The sequence below is a fragment of the Canis lupus genome, chromosome 12 (genome assembly GCF_011100685.1).
Source record: "Canis lupus familiaris isolate Mischka breed German Shepherd chromosome 12, alternate assembly UU_Cfam_GSD_1.0, whole genome shotgun sequence".
Lineage (NCBI taxonomy): Eukaryota > Metazoa > Chordata > Mammalia > Carnivora > Canidae > Canis > Canis lupus.
This window is the reverse complement of record NC_049233.1, coordinates 20,268,387-20,281,824: the sequence shown is the minus strand read 5'-3', so window position 1 is coordinate 20,281,824 and position 13,438 is coordinate 20,268,387. Positions and strand designations below refer to the sequence as shown.

The 13,438-nt window shown below is 40.1% G+C and overlaps 1 protein-coding gene and 1 long non-coding RNA gene across 6 annotated transcripts in view; one reads left to right on the top strand and one right to left on the bottom strand.

The window, feature by feature from the left end:
* Window positions 1-9,118, top strand: part of LOC119876876 — a 28,813-nt gene extending 19,695 nt beyond the window's left edge. Inside the window, exons 2-3 of the long non-coding RNA XR_005367848.1 lie at window positions 7,372-7,616; window positions 8,892-9,118. This is a non-coding gene — a long non-coding RNA (uncharacterized LOC119876876). The remainder of the gene's footprint in view (window positions 1-7,371; window positions 7,617-8,891) is intronic.
* Window positions 1-13,438, bottom strand: part of PAQR8 (progestin and adipoQ receptor family member 8) — a 95,816-nt gene that overhangs the window by 28,607 nt on the left and 53,771 nt on the right. The window lies entirely within an intron of this gene.

Sequence of the window (13,438 nt, the reverse complement as noted above, 5' to 3'; positions counted from 1 at the left end):
ACAGGTCCAGAAAGTGTCACTTCCAAATTTCAAGCTGATTTTGTGTATAACAGCCCACATTATTTAAGTTCATCATCCATTTCACATTCAAACAAGATCCTTTTAAATCAGATGATTTTGGGATCCCTGGGTGGCGCAGTGGTTTGGCGCCTGCCTTTGGCCCAGGGCGCGATCCTGGAGACCCGGGATCGAATCCCACATCGGGCTCCCAGTGCATGGAGCCTGCTTCTCCCTCTGCCTGTGTCTCTGCCTCTCTCTCTCTCTCTCTGTGGCTATCATAAATAAATAAAAAATTAAAAAAAAAAATCAGATGATTTTAACTCCAAAGGGATGCACTTTCACACCCCAAGAGTGCCTTTAGAAAACAAAAGATGCAGTACCAGCCAGAAGCAATTCAGGCAAGTTCCATAGATCATATGGTCTTGGGAAGAGACAAGCACTGATTGTTACCAGAAAACTCAAGGTCAGTACTTGCAGTTCCATTTCCACCACCCCGGCGCTCCCTTCCACAAAGGACGGTAGTATCTACTGAAAAGTTGCAATTATCCCCCAGGCTTGCTATTATTTCAGCCTCACCAGCCACTCATCCCAGGCAGAGAATTCAACTACTTTGGACATTCCCAAAAACAGCAAATGATGGTTTTTGGCCTCTTTTTATATGACATCCAAAAGGATGGAGGAGGTAAAGAATGGTCGTAAACAAGAAGTGATTTCAGTTGAAGTATGATTTTTAGATAAGCATTGCTAGATAAAAGCAGGAAGCAGGGCTCTAAACCTAACCTGATTTTTAAAAAATACCTTTAAAATACTGGGCCAGAGTAATGCTTTGTTGACCTATGTGGTTTTTCCCTTTCCCCTACCCCCTCATATCCAGTTGAGACTTCTGAAGTAGAAAAGGGCCTCTGCAGATCTGCTAATAAATCAGAGCATTCCAAAATGAACCTTGGTTTGACTTTTGCTTGCAAAAGAATGTACTGTTGGTTAAAACAAGAGAAAACCACACTTGACACATACAGCCTGCTCTTGACCACCCAGAGGGCAGCCTGACCCTCTGTCAATCTTCCTAGAGATGGCCAGGCCTGGAGCAGCCCTCGCAGCCTCTGCCCACACGGTTTATCAGAGGGTAATTTTTTTCTAGTGACTATAGACTGGCTCAGGCTATTCCTACTGTTTAGTACATTATCTATAATATGATCATGAGTACTTAAAACATCTGTCAAGGAAGTCTTGTCACTTCACAGGCATTAACTTAACAACCTCCAAATTTCTTCAGAAGTAAAAAGGATTGGTAGTCAGCTGAGAGTAAGTTAATTACAATGAAGCACAAAGTTTCTTGTTTTCACTTCTCATTCACTAAATTCAGCTTAATACAACTGCTAGATTAGGAACTCTTAAGGACAGGCTCTGGGCTGCCATTTCCTTTCTATGCCCCTTAAGCATTAAGCATTCCATTTCTCCCATGAAAAGAATGATCTTAATTAGTCTTACTGACTAACCAACAATCTACAAACTGAATCGACTTTGGGTTTGTGTTATGGAAATCCACAGGAACCTACTATGGATTGGAAAGTCACCACCTCCAAATCTTCCATGAACCATCAACATTTAAAACATTTTCCATTGTCATCTGTTTTCCAGATGGTGGTAACCTCTCCCTCCTGACCTTTGATCTGATTCTGGCTGAAAGAAGAGAGCTGGTCCCTAACTGTTAAAGACCAAATGTGACCCCAGGCAGAAAGGCTCAAGGGATTATAGTGCAGGGAGAGCTTTAAAGACCATTTACTTTGGAGACAGCAAATAGATTTCAACTCTCATGCCAACCTCTTTGGTAAGGGCTTCCTAGGGTCCTGTGCTGAGAGGCATTCTAGGCCTGGGCTGAACTCAGAGGGAAAAGTGCTGTGTTTGATTTACTGCCATAGGCTCTGAAGGGACACCAGGCTCAGGTGGGAGCCATGGCACAGAGCCATGTATTTGCCATCCCCAAGTTGATTCTACGATAGAAAGCTAAGAGACTTGCAGTCCACCACTTTCCCCGCTTGACTTTTTTTAAAAAGTAGAAGTTGGAGCAATCATGAAAAACTGTTTTGAAATATTGATGAAATAAATATTTAAAGAAAATCCATACGCCCTGAAAAGGACATCAGCTGAAGTCCTTGCTGGCATGTCCCAGAGAAAGCCAAAGGAGGAATTTATTTTTTATTTTTAAAAGATTTTTATTTATTTGAGAGAGAGAAGGGGGCAGGGAGGGGAGAATCTCAAGCAGACTCCATGCTGAGAGTGGAGTCTGACCTGGGTTTCAATCCCACAACCCTGAGATCACGACCTGAGCCAAAACCAAGAGTCAACGCTCAACCAACTGAGCCACCCAGGTGCCCCCAAGGGTGGAATTTCTAAGCTCTTGCTCACCGACCTCCTGATAGGTGTCATATTTTAGAGCTCCACTGTGAGACGATTAAGTAGGAACTGTGTAGTTCTCCATGGGTTATGTGGCTTCTGTGATAGGACTGCATGGGGAATGATGAAGAAAAAAAAAAAGACTGAGGTTTGAGAGTCAAGTAAATGTCAATGATTCCCAAAGACAAAGGAGAGTATTAAGCAGAAAAGTCAATGTGATGCTTGTTTTGATAAGAAAAATAGGGAATCAATTTCTTGAACTTGAACCAGCGAAGCTCTCTTCTTCACACAATCAATAGTATTTACTTGCTTTCTGCTCTGCTCCTAACACTGATGGACCAAGTGGGTGCAGACAAGGCAAATAGCATGTGCCTTTCACAGCCAGCTTATATAATTTCTCTCCCTCTCCCCTGAGGTGGGCTTGGATGCCAGAAGCCAAGTTAACCCTCTGGAGAGACAGAGTTGGCCTCCCAACATCTACTCTGTGTTGTCAGCCAACTGGCTCCCAGGTGAGGAGAACATTTTTGGCAGTAACTGTAGTACAAAGCAAGCAAGAGACCTTAAGAAAAGGCAAGGGAGAGGAGGCAGGCATGTGATTCTGGAGACAAATAAACACAATTAGCTGTGCTAGAAACAAACTGAAAAGCCTCAGTGGGAAGACTGAATCCTTCTGCCAAGAGAGAAAACCAAAGGGAAATTCATTAAAAAAACAAAAAAACACCCTTTTGCTTCCCTTGGCAGCCGGGGTCCAACAACAGTCATATTTTCTATCAAGTCCTTTCCCTTGTGGGTTTCTCCAACATCTCAAATACTATGGCAATAATGGTGCTTTATCAGGTTTGCTGCCCAGAGAGAATACACTAATGTTTCAGGCTGATCATATCATTCAATGGAGATGACAATTCCAAGCCTTTTAGAGGCATTCTGTCCCTGTGTACTGAAAGAGAACCCAATTTGCAGCAGTGGTCAGGTGGGTGAATTCACAGAAATCAATAGTTATATCCCTGAACATCTGTTCTTCCACCCCAAGATCCAATTGTGTAGTGTAGGATTGGCTACAGCAGAGAGGTTTAGAGGCAACCACCTAGAATGGCGGTTAACAGAACAGGCTCTGGAGTTAGGCAACTTGTAAGACCGCCACTTACACCTTGGGTGACCCTGGGCAAGTAATTTAATCTCCTTGTGCCTCATTGTCTCCATCTATAAAATAAGAATATAATAGTACCTGACTAATAAATTTAATTGTTGTGAATTTTAAAGAACTATAATGAAAGAGTCATTATCTTTTAGAATTTCATTATCTTTTCCTTTCTCCAAACACCCAACTACCCAATCTTTTCACCATCAAACCTACTTTAAATTATTATTCATTTCCTATGCTTTGAAAGTTTACAAAATCAACTACATCCAATAAATATTCATTATCCCCTATATTTTAGTTAGATACACACAAGTCAGGGTTTGAGTCAGCTTTAGATGAGCTGATGATTGGCTCCAAACTAAGTTGCCATCACGCCAGCCCATGGCAAAGCACTTCCAAGTTTTAAGGGCCTGAGCAGCACACATATATGCAGTTTTGCAGGTGTATGAGATAATGAAAAAAATGCCCAATGTATACCTCCACCACCACCTCTACCCCTACCTCTCACCCCCTACCACCAGAGTCTATGCCTCCAATACGTCCAGGAAACCGCATATATAAATTCAGAGTCAGTTCCAGAAACTTCCAGTTCCTGGAATCCCTTAAATAGGGTGATGATCTGGATGGACAGGAAAATCCACCCTGGACCAATTCCAGGCTAGATATACACTCTAAGGGAGTCCTTAATTAAACTCACACTCATCCACTCCATGCCCTCTTACAAACAAGGAATCGTCCACCCCAGCTCTGACATTTACTAACTATAATGGCCTTGGGCTAGCCATTTCATCTTTGTTTTCTCCTTTGTAAACTGGGATTATCTCCCTTCCAAGGCTGTTTTAGGGATTAGAGATAATGTAAACAAACTGCATTGCACGATGCCTGACACAGGTAATTCCTCAGTACAGTAGCTACTTTATGTTGCTCTATGCCTGTGTGTATGCATGGGTGTATTATTATGCACCCATATCCTTTGGAATTGGTTTGTATTTTAGGCCCAGTGGTTCCCCAGGCCATGAGACATACCGAGGCCACATAATTATAGTTTAATATTTTCTGTCTCTTTCATTTGACAAAATTTTGATGCAGCTGCAGTCTCCTCCATAGAGCTAATGTATAGGTAACTATATTACTGTCATCAATACCTACAATGTCCTCTCCTGCTTGATTCCTTTTTTTCCTTCCATAAAAATCTTGTGACAATATCTTTTATTTAAAAAAATTATAAAAAGGAGAAAAATGTGGTACAAGTCTAGCAAGGCCATTCTTATTACTATTGTGAAATGTTTGCTAAATGTCCATGTCCACTATATATATACTGTGTAAAGTCAATGGATGAGATGAATATTAATAATAAAGCCAGAACTCCATTAGCAAAGACTTCAGTAATGATCCAGTAGCAATCCAGGCTTCTCTGGGGAAGTTTAGGGCTAATCGGAAATCTTTATTTTATTTTTAACCTTACCTAAACCTAGCAGTCTCTTTCCCCTCCTCCTGAGTTATTTTTCTTCATAACATTTTTCACTACCTAAAAGAATATATTTCCTGATTTTGTTTATTGTCTGTCTCCCCACAAGAGAATATATGTTACATGAAAGGGATCTTGATCATGTCTGTATCTCTAACAACTATAATAATGCCAACCACAGAGTAGGCCCTTGAAAAATATTTTGTAATTATTTCATTATCATTTCCTTTCTCTAAACACCCAACTACAAAAACACATCTAGATATGCAATCCTGCCATATGTTTTCCTCACATAGCTGACCACTGCGACCCACTGCAGAAGACAGGGTATAAACACCTAAGCACAGAGTGTATGAAGTGGTACCATGTGAGGTGAAGAAAAATGAAGCAGAATGAAGTGATTTCCTTAGGGCCTTATGTACACCACATAAAGGTATCATTCTGATTTTTGGCCTTGTGCTATTGGTTAAGCTTTCCCCCATCAGAAATACCTACCTCTCTAACCTAACCTAACCTAACCTAAATGTTACCTCTATTCAAGATCTCATTCAGGTTGTTTCTCCTGAATTATACTGACTTTAAGAGCTCACAGTGGCTCTGCCCTTTGCTATCCAGTGCTTTACAGCCCTGTGCTTAACTATAAGCAGTTTAAGGTTTTCTTTCTTATATGAGAAAAAAAAAACTGTTTCTTCAAATGTATTACAGGTTCCTTAAGCACAAAATCATGTTTTATCTTTCTCTTAAATCCCTCAAAGTAATTAGCACAGTGTTGGGCACTTATTGTGTCGTCAAAACCCTATACATGAACTGACAGATTTCCAATTTGAATCCCACCTCTGCTACTCTGGCATGATTCCATTTACTTCCCCAAGTATATGTTTTCTTTTTTTTCCCTCATCCTTCCAAGTGCTCCTCTATCAGAATGATTCTCCAGCTGCAAAAATCTAAAATATTACCATCTTAGATAAGACAAAATTGTTGAGGACCCTGAGAGCAGCAAGTCAGAAGGTGCCATTACATTCTGAGTTGTAAGCCATAAACAACAAAGTCATCATCATTCAGAATGTTTGGGGGGGGGGGGGGGGAGAAAAACGCAAGAAATACCTATAGCACCTCATGAATTAACCTGAACCCTTCACCAAGCCAAGATCTGATGAATCATTTTCTACCTGAAATGCTGCCCAGTTTCAATGACATTCCTGCAGCTTTACCTCAACCTGCCTGGGTGACATTCTAGTACCACAGCCAATTCCGACCACGGCATCTGTGTATGTAGGAAACTAACTTCATGTTCTGAAGTCCTCAGGGCTCCTGGCAGCTCGAGAGAACAATAGCAGCGTCTTTATTTTGTTTAAGTGCAGGAATAAAAAAAACTAAGCTGGAACTCTTGGAATGAATTCTTTATTTTATTTTTTTTTATTTTTATTTTTTGGAATGAATTCTTTGGACAGACTTGAATAGACTATGGAGAATATAAATTTTCTTTTTTCTTTTTTTTTTTTTTTTAGATTTATTTATTTATTCATTCAGAGAGAGGCAGAGACACAGGCAGAGGGAGAAGCAGGCTCCATGCAGGAAGCCCGACGTGGGACTAGATCCTGGATCTCCAGGATCACAACCCGGGCTGCAGACGGCGCTAAACCGCTGCGCCACCGGGGCTGCCCTAAATTTTCTAATTCAAGAGCCAATACACTTGATACACATTGATTTTACATCATCCTCCCTTTTCGTCCTTTTTTTTTTTTTTTTTTTAATTTCTTACCAATCCTCTGCAGAGTCTAAAAGAAAAACAAGAAGGTAGTTTTCACCAACAGAAGGTTTATTTCTCACAAAAGTATGATCTATAAGCCATATTCAGCAAAGTATGTGTGTTTTAATTCCATCTTCAATTGGTTGGAGTAGGTGCAGCCCTCCTCCAGTTTTACACCTGTAGATTTATCTTTGACCTCTTGGGTATCCTCTTAGACTCCAAGAGCAGGTGTTAAGGATAAGGTAAATACAGAGTTTCAAGCCACTGATGAAAAGCAACAAATTCTCTATTCCTTGAGAATAGAAACATGTTTTCTTCTCTGCTTTTCTTAATCTTGGATTGCATCATCCGGGAAGGATAAATGTCACTGCCCTTAATGTTAGCTACATCTCAAGACCAACAAAAAAGTCTTAACATCAGCAACCTTTGCTTTGAACCTCAAATCCTAGGAGTTGGGAACTGGTTAAACTCAGATATCAGCTCAGCCTGGGGATCCTTGGTACTTCTCTGGGTATACTCATCTCAAAATTTTGACGTCTCCAATTATCTCTACTATATATTAACATTCATTGTAATTATGATTAATTTACTCACTCAACAAATTTCCTTCTTATATAGTATTGAATCCTCTTCACGTACGAAAATACTTTATTGACTGTCTAGATGGCTTGGAAGCTTGTACCCTCCCGGACATGCAGAGAAGGAAATTATTCCTGAAGCCCCAGGCTTAACTCAACCTGATCATCCAACCCCATTGACTTACAACAGAGAGCAGCAGTTCCCCACTTCTGCAGAAGTGTGGTTTCTCAATGTCACATGGGATAATGTGAAGTCTAATTCTTCCACTCTAAGCTTCTCAGGAGGTAACCAACCAGCCCTCTCCTATTTACACTTGACCTGAACTTTGCATTGCTCTGGTCATTTTACCCCCGTGTAAAGGTATTAGAAAGCCACAATAAATACTCCCTCCCCCTCAATCTTTAAAGGGGAAGGTCATCTCTAAAACTTACCTGCAAACTGCATCCTCCATTCGGGCAGGGACAGCATTTTTTGCTCATCATTCTATCTCTACTGTTTAGCATGGTCCTTAGTATTTGATGAATGAATGAATGAATGAATGAATGCATGCATGAACAAGATGTCTTTGGGTTCCAGACCACTGAGAAATCCATCAAGATCTCACTCCAGGGTTAGTGTTCAGGTTCCTTTGCAGCCAGGACTACCAAAGCCCCATCATGAAATTTCAGCAATTCATGGCACTGAGCATCATCAACAGTCTGAACAAGGATCCATAAAGTAGCTCAGGTGGCAGAGAAGGGTTTCCTCACTTCATCACTGCAGGTGTAGACTTCTAGCCACATGCACAAGGAAAGCTGAGTGGAAGCTACAAGTACTAGCCTGAGTGTTTTGTTCCCCCCAAGTTCCATTTATGTGGAAGCCCTAACCTCCCATGTGATGACTGATATTTGAATGTGGGGCCTTTAGGAAGTAATTAGATTTAGATGAGATCATTAGGACTTGGTCTCCATGATAAGATTAGTGTCCTTACAAGTAGAGGAAAAGAACTCTTGCCCTTGGGCTCTCTCTCTCTCTCTTTCTTTCTCTCCTCCCCCACCCCCCACCATGGGAGCACACAGCAAGAAGGCAGCCATCTGTGAATCAGGAAGAAGGAGGGCCCTCACTAGGAACCGAGTCTGCTGCACCTGGATCTTGGGCTTCCTAGTCTCCAGAACTGTGAGAAATAAACTTTTGGTGTTTAAGCCACCCAGCCTATGGTATTTTGTTATGGCAACTTGAGCAGACTAAGAGATAGAGCCATTTCTCTGTTATTTAAACAATCCCTAGAGGCTGGAATGTAGACGTTAGAGAAATGGCAACAAACCAGTACTGAGGCAATAAAGAGCACACATAAAGAGTGTGGGTTTGCTGTCAGGGCTCAGTTCTGCTCCTTGGGCAGGTCATAACCTGTTTCTTCATCTGTGCAATGGGGCTAATCATAGTACCTATCTCATAGGATTGTTTTGAGAATTAAATGAAGTAACACAAACACATTTCTTGACACTAGCAAGTGCCAGTCAACAGTTATTATTTTTACAATGTTGAAGCCAACTCATGCTCTAGTTGTATCTTTCTCCTAGGGTCTCCTAATCAGAAGAAGCAGTGAGATGTGGTGGACTGAGCCCTGTAGCAGTCATCAGAAGCCCTGAAAGTTTGAGTCCCTGTTTTAGTCATTTTCTCATTGTGATTTTGACAAATGGCTTACCCTCACCAACCCCAAGTTTCCTTCATCTGTTAAAAAAAAAAAAAATGATGATATCTGTTCTCTAGGCCTCCATAGGACGGTTGCAAAAGTTGTATTTGACAAGAAACATAAAAGCATTTTGAAATCTGTCCAGCAGGTGCTCACACAGGAATATTGAGAGAGGTAAATTTGTCAATATTAAATACCTCTAAGGCTCTAAAACAATGTTTTTCAAACTTTTTGACTGAAACCCATTAAAAGAAACATTTTACATTGCAAACAAACATCCATTGCTAAAACAAAAGCTTAACAAAATAATTCTTATGTTATTTTGATATTTTTAATTAGACTCTCTTTCTTTCCCTTCCCTCTTCCCTCCCTTGTTTTCTTTCTTTCTTTCTTTCTTTTTCTTTCTTTCTTTCTTTCTTTCTTCTCTTTCTTCTCTTTCTTCTCTTTCTCTTTCTTTCTTTCTTCTCTTTCTTTCTTTCTTTCTTTCTTTCTTTCTTTCTTTCTTTCTTTCTTTCTTTCTTTCTTTCAATGCAGACCATTAATTTCATAAGGCATGGTCCTAACTTTCAGCTCTCACTAGGCATCATTATAATTTCAAAAATCTGATATCTACGCCCTGTTGAAATTCTCAATCAATGGTTTGTGGTGGGACTGAGGCATCAGCATTCTTAAGAAATCCCCAGTTGATTTTACTGTATAACACAACTAATGGTTTCTAGCTCACAGCTAAAAAAACCACTGTTTTATTTACATCCTGGTCTGCTAAATACTCTCTGCACCCAGAATGGCTGCCCCACCCCCACCCTGCGGAGGCTTCCTTGCTTACAGTGAGCGCATTACTCACTCAGTGGCTCCAGTGTGCAGGAGGAAAACACAGAAAGGCAAGAAGATCAAAACAGAGCCTGGGCTTTATGGGAGGTCTCCTATCTTCTCCCAGATGGCTGGTAACCCCACACAGAGCAAAAAACGAGTGGACTTAAATGATTCCTTAAAAAGCAAAGGGACCCCTACAAGAACTTGTTGCTTGAGTAGGAGAGGCTAAGGAAAATAAAGGGAAACTGCCAGACCTTGCTCATAGCCTGCTAATGCAGTAGAGAAAGCTTTGACCAGGCATATACAAGGGTCTGAGTAGATCCTGGACATTAGCTCAGTTGAGGGGAGTTTCCCAGCTTGGCTACCTCCTTCCTTGTTTAGCTCAGATGTAACAGAAAAGGCCTCCACCCACAGTGCACCTTTCCTCTACACAGGGGAGGTGTGCGGGACTGACTGTCCTGTTCATTTGGTTAGAGTCATCCTTAGCCTATACTTAGCTGCCCAGCAGAACCAGGGCAGAACCTGGGCCAGAATGCAGAAGGAACCACGGGGACCAGAGACCATAAGTTTGTGTCTCTGCCCTACACCTGAACACATAGATGGGATCAGGAAGCCTGGACTGGTTCTGTATACAATGGATTAAATAACCAAAGCTGTCTGTTTGAAGTCTAGTCTCTAGATTTACAAAACAGATGTAATACTAAGAGTTACCATTTACTGGGCACCTTCTGTATACTAAGCACTTTATATACATTATCTCATTTAATTCCACAATATCTCTTCAGACACGAGTTTTACGAAATCTCAGGTTTAAAGAACTTGCCCAGGGATATGCTAGGATGCTAACGCAGGTTGATGCCCACTCCAGATCCCATGCTCCAGTCCAGAGTTTCTTTCTTAGCACTACTAATGTTTCAATTGGTCATTCTTTGTTTTGAGGGCTGTCCTCTGCATTACACTGTGCTTAGCAGCATCTTTGGCCAGTAACATCCCTCTCCCCTCCAGCTGTGATTATAAAAAATGACTCCAGACATTATCAGATATGCAGAATGGGGGAGGGGACCATTCTCCCCCCCCCCCCCCCTTTAGAGTAGAACCTTTACTCTGGTCTAAACCACCTTGCTGTCTTGTTTCCTGGTACTTTATAAATACATCAACCACTACTCAGAAGACAGACAGAGCTGGAACCAAACACTACTATGGAGGTGATAATTAGAACATTCTAGAACAGTACTGTACAACAATAATACCACCTTATGCTACAGTTAGTTATATATCACTTACAATTCACTAAGACTTTTATAGCCATTATCTCCTTTCACGGCATATGACTGCACAGCAGGATCTAATTCTGAAAGAGTTAATTCACTTCAAAAATACGAACACTGTTAAGAGATCCATATATTTAACCTTCTCTAAGAAATTGAGGGAAAAGAACATGTAGTGAAATCCACATTAATCCTTAGTCCCATAAGCCATTAGGAGAAAAAACTTTTGCTACCACATGGTCCTAAGGGAACACCTTATGTGAACTCTTAGAGGACAGATCTGTTTCGACCTTTATCTTCTGCACACACCTGCCTAAAACAGAGAACTCTCACTGAATGTTGAGCATTTCATGAAACATGTATTTCATAGTAATCCTTAACTATCTGATTGATTAAAACTAAGAAAATTCTTTTCCCAAAAAATAGGGAGGAAGACAAACCATGAGAGACTCCTAACTCTGGGAAACAAACAAAGAAAGGGTTGCAGAAGGGGAGGAAGGTGGGGGGATGGGGTAACTGGGTGACGGGCACTGAGCAAGGCACTTGATGGGATGAACACTGGGTGTTATATGTTGGCAAATTGAATTTAAATTAAAAAATAAAAAATAAAATTGTAAAAAACAATCTTTTCCCACATTTTTATATCTCCCTAATTTATATTTAAACAAAAATCACAGAATCAGAAAAAAATTAATGTCAATATTTATGAAAGAGCTGAGACCTTAGTGCCAAGTTATTCTTCCATTTCATTTAACAAAGCAGATTGAAATTTAAGTTTAACTAATACAAATGTGCACCAGAATCATCCCTTTTAATAGAGGCCCACAGAATGGTACCTATTACATTAGAATAGTAATTGACCAATCAAGGAAAAGAATTATAGGAGGAGCTTTTAAAGTTTTTACTTCAGATTTTCACCAAACTGTTATACCTAACATACAATAAAAGTAAGAATGTTGGTTTTTTAAAAAATCTAAACTCAAAAAAAGCAGGTAGCAATGGTTGTTTTTAAGGTCACTTTAAAAACTCTTGAGAAGCTAGGAGAGTAAAAACAAAATGTTCCCATTCACGTATTCATTTGCAAAGCCCAGAAAAATTACCTGGGAAATGGTAAATTTATACATGGCTTCAAAGGAATCTTAGTATAAAACTATCAATAAACAATATTAATAACAAAGATAGCTAGACTCTCTTGAGCACTTATGTGTTGGGCACTGGACCCAGTATTTTACATGCAGAAATCTCATCATAACCTCCTGGGGTGCACACTCATTAGCATCTTCATTTTAATGTAAGAAAACTAAGGGTGAAAGAGATGAAATCACTTGCCCAAGATCACAGCTAGATCAAGATTCAAGCCCTGGGTGTATGAAGCTTCAGGTTATAGAACTTTAAAAAAATTGATTATTTAGGGAATAAATGTAAAAAGGATATGTTAATTTTTCATTGTGTGCCCTGGAGTCCCAAAACTGAAATGGATTTGCAAAACTCACTCTCCTCTCCTTACTTCTGTATAGATCCCTTTCACATAAAAGCTCAAGTACCAGGCATTAACTACATGTGAGGTAGGTGACCCTCTGGGTACCATATTTGTGTGCATGAGAAAACAACTCTTTGTTTGTTTTGCCTTCTGTAAAAATGCAGTGATAGGACCTGCCTGGTAAAGAATACGTTGAAAGAGAAAAGAAAGGCTTATTTTCTCTAGCCCAATAGGCCATAAAGTATAACAAGGGGTGACAGGACCAGTTTTTTTACACACATATGAGAGCATATATACCCCAATAAAGGTTGTAATTCAAAACAATTACTTTCCAATCCTAAACACATTCACATACCTGTACTGGATGCCCCTTCTAAATCCACCAGTCCTTCAAAAGGACTTTCATTACTTTAATAGGCATACTTCCTATTACAACCTCAATTCCTCACCTCAAAAACCAGAGTTGGTCCCACTTGCTATTTGGCTGTTTCCCAACTAAGGAAGGTTTGCCATCATGGAGGCAATTCAGTAAGTGTGTTACAAATTCTGAAGGCAACTCCAAGGTAGGAACTCTAAAATTATGCTCAGCAATGACAGCATGACTAGAATCAGGCCACAGCTTGCCAAGATGAGTCTTCTGAAGGGGAGAAATATTCATCTGAATGTATAAAGACTGGCATATTTATTTTAACATTTGGATAAAGAATAGAAAGAATCAGCTAGCTATGTCCAAGTAAATAAATATGCTGTGCAATAATGATAATGCAGATTTTGGTGCAAGGTTCTGACCACCCTCTTATTGAGAGAAAAAAAAAAAAAAAAAAAAAGCCTGTCCTGAAATGATACTTGTAAAGTGAATAAATCACTTTTCCA